Source organism: Dasypus novemcinctus, chromosome X (genome assembly GCF_030445035.2).
Source record: "Dasypus novemcinctus isolate mDasNov1 chromosome X, mDasNov1.1.hap2, whole genome shotgun sequence".
Taxonomy (NCBI): Eukaryota; Metazoa; Chordata; class Mammalia; order Cingulata; family Dasypodidae; genus Dasypus; species Dasypus novemcinctus.
The window spans coordinates 136,081,619-136,087,445 of record NC_080704.1 but is presented as its reverse complement, the minus strand read 5'-3'; positions in this window follow the sequence as shown (position 1 = coordinate 136,087,445).

Below are 5,827 nucleotides of genomic sequence, written 5' to 3'. Positions count from 1 at the left end.
TCTGTCCATGTCACAGCTTTCAGTTCTTCTGGATATATTCCTAGTAGAGGAATTGCTGGGTCATATGACAGTTCTATATTTATCTTCCTGAGGAACCACTAATCTATCTTCCACAGAGGCTACACTATTTTACAGTACCACCAACAGTGAACAAGTGTTTATATTTCTCCACATCCTCTCCAGCACTTACTGTTGTCTGTGTTTTTAATAATGGCCATTCTATGAGGTGTGAGATGATATCTCATTGTCGTTTTGATTTGTATTTCCCTATTAGCTAGTGATATGGAACTTTCTTTCATGTGCTTTTTGGCCATGGCCATTTATATTTCCTCTTTGGAGAAATGTCTAGTTAAATCTTTTGCTCATTTTAAACTGGATTATTGGATTGCTTGCTCATTTTTTGTAAAGTTGTATGATATTTACACACACACATACACACACACATAATGGAAATCAAACCCTTGTTGGATATGTGGTTTCCAAATATTTTCTCCCATTGAGTGAACTGCCTTTTCACCTCCTTGTCAAAGACCTTTGAATCACAAAGGAGTTTAAGTTTGAGGAAGTCCCATTTATCAATATTTTCTTTCAAGGTTCGTGTTTCAGTGTAAGGTTTAAGAGTCCACCACGTACCACCAGGTCTTGAAAAATGTTTTCCTACGTTTTCTTATAGGAGCTTTAAAGTTTTTGCTTTTATATTTAAGTCTTTGATCTATTTTGAGTTAATTTTTGTATAAGATGTGAGATAGGGGTCCTCTTTCTTTCTTTTGGCTATTGATATCCAATTCTCCCAGCACCATTTGTTGAACAGATGGTTCTGCCCCAGCTGGGTGGGTTTGACAGCCTTGTAAAAAATCACTTGACCATAGATGTGAGGGTCTATTTCTGAACCATCAGTTTGGTTCTTCAGTCTATGTGTCTATCTTTATGCCAGTACCATTCTATTTTTACCACTGAAGCTAGGTAATACGCTTTGTCTGTCCAGCTAAAGGTTTGTCAATTTTGTAAATCTCCTCAAAGATATCCTGCTCTTTTAGGGTGCAATGTTCTGTATATGTCTATTAGGTCTAGTCCATTTATTATTTGTTCAAACTTTCTGTTTCTTTATTGATCCTTTGCTCAGATGTTCTATTTAATGCCAAGAGGTTGTATTTAAGCCTCCAACTATTATTGTAGAGGCATCTATTTCTCCCTTCAGTTTTGCCAGTGTTTGCCTCATGTATCTTGGGGCATCCTGGTTAGGTGCATATACATTTATGATAATTATTTCTTCCTACTGAATAGTCCCTTTTATTTACATATAATCTTTCATTGTTTCTAATAACACTTTTACTTTTAAATACTGTTTCATCTAATGTAAGTATAGCTACTCCAGCTTTTTTTGGCTCCTGCATGCGTAAAGTATCTTTTTCCAGCCTTTCACTTCAATCTCTTGGTATCCTTGGGTCTGAGGTGAGTCTCTTATAGACAGCATATAGATGACTCATATGTTCTTATCCATTCTTCCAGTCTGTGTCTTTTGATTGGACAGTTTAATCCATTAACATTCAATGTTATTGCTGTAAAGGCAGTACTTATTTCACCCAGTTTAACTTTTGAGTTTTATATGTCTTATTTTATTTTTACTACTCCTTTGAGATGTTTAGTTACTTCTACTGATATAATCTTCATTTCTAGACTCTCTTTCAAGCCTCTGTCTCCTATCATTTCTTTTCAGGCTTAGCACACCCTTTACCATTACCTGCAGATCCAGTCTCTTTGTTATAAACTCTCTCAGTTTCTGTTTATCTGTGAATATTCTAAACTCATCCTCACTTTTGAAAGACAGTCTTGCCAGATTTAAGATTCTTGGCTGGAATTATTTTCTCTTGCAGTACCTTAAGTATATCATACCACTGCCTTCCTGCCTCTGTGGTTTCTGATGAGAAATCAACACTTAATCTTATAGGATATCCCTGATACATTATGCATTACTCTTCTCTTGCTGGTCTCAGAGTTCTACTTTGGCATTTGCCATTCTGATTAGTATGTGTCTCAGAGTTGGTCTATTTGGATTTAATCAGATGGGAGTACTTTGTGCTTCTTGGACACAGATATCTATGTACTTCAATAGGGTTGGGGAATTTTCTACCATTAGCGCTTCAAATACAACTTCTGCCCCTTTTTCCTTCTCTTCTCCATCTGGGACACCCATGACATGTATGTTTGCATGTTATATGCTGTTGTTTAGTTCCTGAGACCTCATTCAATTTTTTCCATTCTTTTCTTCATCTGTTCTTTTGTATGTTTACTTTTGAAGGCCATTTCTTCAAGCTCACCAATCCTTTCCTCTACCTCCTCAAATCTGCTGTTATATGAATCCAGTGTATTTTAAATTTCATTTATTGTGTCTTCCATTCCCATAAGATCTGCCATTTTTCTATGTATGCTTTCAAAATCTTCTTTGTGCTCACTCACTGTCTTCTTAATACCCCTAGTCTCTTTAGTTATCTCATTCAATTTATTAAGGACATTTATTTGAACATCTATGATTAGTTTTCTCAGCTCCTTTATGTCATCTGGAGGCTTCTCTTGTTCCTTTAACTGGACCATATCTCCCTGTTTCTTGGTGTGGATTGTAATTTTTTGTTGGTGTCTCAGCATCTGGCTTACTAGAGTATTTATTCTGGGTGCAGTTACTCTCCTTAGTTTAGGGCTTTCTTGCCCTTTCTCCCTTGCTGGTTGTGTAGTAGGAGCAGAGGATTTAGTTGGTGTTGTAAGCTGTGGAGGCTGAAGGTACCCACATTGCTCCTGGGACTAATGAATCTTCTCTCACCTTTCTCCTCTGCCAGGGGTAGGGGCAGAGTCACAGCTGTGTGTAATAATCCAAGTTGTATAGGCCAAGACCATCTGTAGTTGCCCAGAAACTGATGAAACTGCACATCCCTTTCTTCCCTACCTGGGGAGGAGATGGAGCTGCAGGTGTGGGCAGCAATCTATGTTGTGTGGGTCCAAAGTGACCACAGTTGCCCAGGTAGACTGATGTAGCACTGGCCCCCATCTCCCTACCAGGGTTGGGGATGAACCCTCTGTAGTGCCCAACAGTCTAATTCGTGTGGGCCAAATGGGCCTGCAGTTGCCCTGAGAGGATGATGGAGTACTGTCCCTTCTGCCCTTTAGGGAGTGGGAACAGAACCACTGATGCCCAACAGTTCAGTCTGTGTGGGTCAAAAGTGCCTATAGTTACTCAGAAAGACTGAGGAAACACAGGTCCCCTCTTATCCTATTGGGGGGTGGGGATGGAGCAACAGGTGCCTGAATATCCAGTCTGTGTGGGCTGAAACAACCTGTAGTTTCCCAGAGAGGCTGCAGAAACCTCAGCTCCTCCTATCCTAAGGGGTTGGAGGGGTGGAGATGGAATTGAAGGCACTTAACAAACCAGTTTGTGTGGGCTGAAAGTGCCTGCAGTTGCTCATAAAGGCAGAGGAAACACAGCTCCTCTCCTATTTTATTGGGGTGCAGGGATGGAGCCCAGGTGTCCAACTATTCAGTCTGTGCCAGCTAAATGTACCTGTAGTTACTGGGGAGGCTGGTACAGGTCCCATCAGCTTCCTCCCTGCCAGAGGTGGGACTTGAGCCTAGGCTAGTGCTGCAGTCCAATCTGGGTGTAAAGAAGCTGGTCCCTACCATCACTATGATTTTCAATTAACTCCACTTCCCCTCATGCTGGGGGCAGAGTCAAAATGGTGGCTATTTGCCACTTTCTGACTTGGACAGGTTCAATCAAACTTTAGCAATTCTTAGGGTTATACTTTATCAAGCTGAATTTACTAATCAGTAGCTGAAGTTAGTGACCAACCATCTCTTCCTCCCCTGTTTTTGGGAAATGGAACTTCCAACTCCAGCCACAGAATAGCTACTGAGGTGATGCATGCCACCAAAGTAGGATGAGCGCTGGCCTCTGCTGCATGGGCTGTAGTTTCCCAGAGAGGCTGGTGCAGGTCTCCTCAGCTTCCCTTCCCAAGGTGGAGCTGGGGCTTGGGCTAGAGTTGCAATCCACTTGGATTGAAAGAAACCAGTCCCTACCAGCACTGTGATTTTCAGTCAGTCCTGTTTCCCCTCATAAAGGGGGTGGAGTCAAAATGGCCACTACTGGCCTCTTTCTGACTTGGACAGGTTCAAATTTTAGCTATTCTTAGAATTATACTTTAGTCGGCCAAATTTACTAATCAGTAGCTGAAGTTGGTGGCCAACCATCTCTTTTTCCCCTTTTTGGGGAAAATGGAGCTTCTAAGTCCAGCCAGGAAATATCTCCTGAGGCAACTTGTGCCACCAGTGGAGGATGGGCACTAGCCTCCACAGTGTGGAGTGCTCTACTCACAAATCTTCTCTGCATATGGGCGGTCTCCTCCTTCTATTCTTTTAAGGATGTTGTAGGATGCTCTTCTGGTCTCCTGGAGCCCCAAACAGGAGCTTTAGATAGCTCTGGGTGATTGTTAACTTCCCTGTAGCAAGAGCTGACTCTTGGAGCTCCTTACTTTGCCGCCATCTTGGTTGTTCCTTGAAAATGTATTTTGAAAATCATCAAAGAGCTACAAATGTAGTGAAAAATATAATGGATCAAGATCCAGAGATAATTAAATAAGAGGATATTATGAACAACTTTCTGTCATACATTTTAACATTTAAATAAAATGGATAAACTCTGAGAAAACACAACTTTTTAAAATTGATTTTTTTGTGTAATTGTAGAAGTATATTTATTGAAGAGAAAATTTGTTCCCAAGACTATTTAGAGAACAAAGGAGATTAACATAAATTATCTGTGGTATAATGCCAAATATGAACATTTTCCAAAAATTTTACAAGAGTAATATTTATTTAATCATTTTCCTTGATTAAGTATCCCTCTCAATCTAATAAATCTCCTTTTGTAGGATCCGAAGTAGCTACTCTTTGTGGATAGATTTTGTGGATTTTTCTTCTTCTTTTTCTTTTTCTAATGAGGGAAAAAAGGAGTTCAAAATTTTTTAAAATTCCAACCTTCCACGTTCAAAAATCTCTGCTGGATGCTGAATTATGTACAAGTGGGTAGAGATGTTTAGGGGTTGCACTGGTAGAAATGGACACAAACATACTTTTTGAGGCCGGCTCATTATGCAGAAGTCTTGGTCTACTCCCTCCCACATGGGAAGTCCCAGGTTCGGTTCCCAGTGCCTCCTGCAGCGGCTGCACTCTGGCCTACACTCAGTCGGCTCCACCAGCAACTTCCAGAGCCTGGCCGCGCTGCCACCGTCCGTCCTGGCGTCCGGAGTGGCCGCTGCTAGTGCCCCGCCTCCCTCTCGCTTCTCCTCCTTGTTCGGGGTCTGACCCCTCGAGGTCCCAGGCGGCCGCGCGACGGAGTATCCAGGCGTTTGCGCCTCTTCCTGCGCCTCCATGGCGGACGGCCAGGTTGGGCTGTCGCATTGAGGCCTCACCGCCATCTGGGGGCGCCGAGCTCCGGAAAATTCAGCCCGCGCCTCACGTCGCCATGCACGCCTTATTAAAATTGATACAGAAAAAAATAGAAAACAAATAATATTAAAGATCCTGGTCCAAATGCTTTCACAATTGAGTTCAACTAAACATTTGAATGAAGAAATAGTTCCACCCTCTTTCAGAGACTAGAAATAGATGGGATAGTCCCCATATTGTATTAGCCTTGGTACAGTTATACCAAAGGGCAGTTTGAGAAAGACAAACGACAGATCAATCACATTCATGAATATAAATGCAAAACTCCTGAACCAAATTTTAGCAAGCTGAGTCCAGCGATATGCAAAGGATAATATATCCTGAATAATTTGTG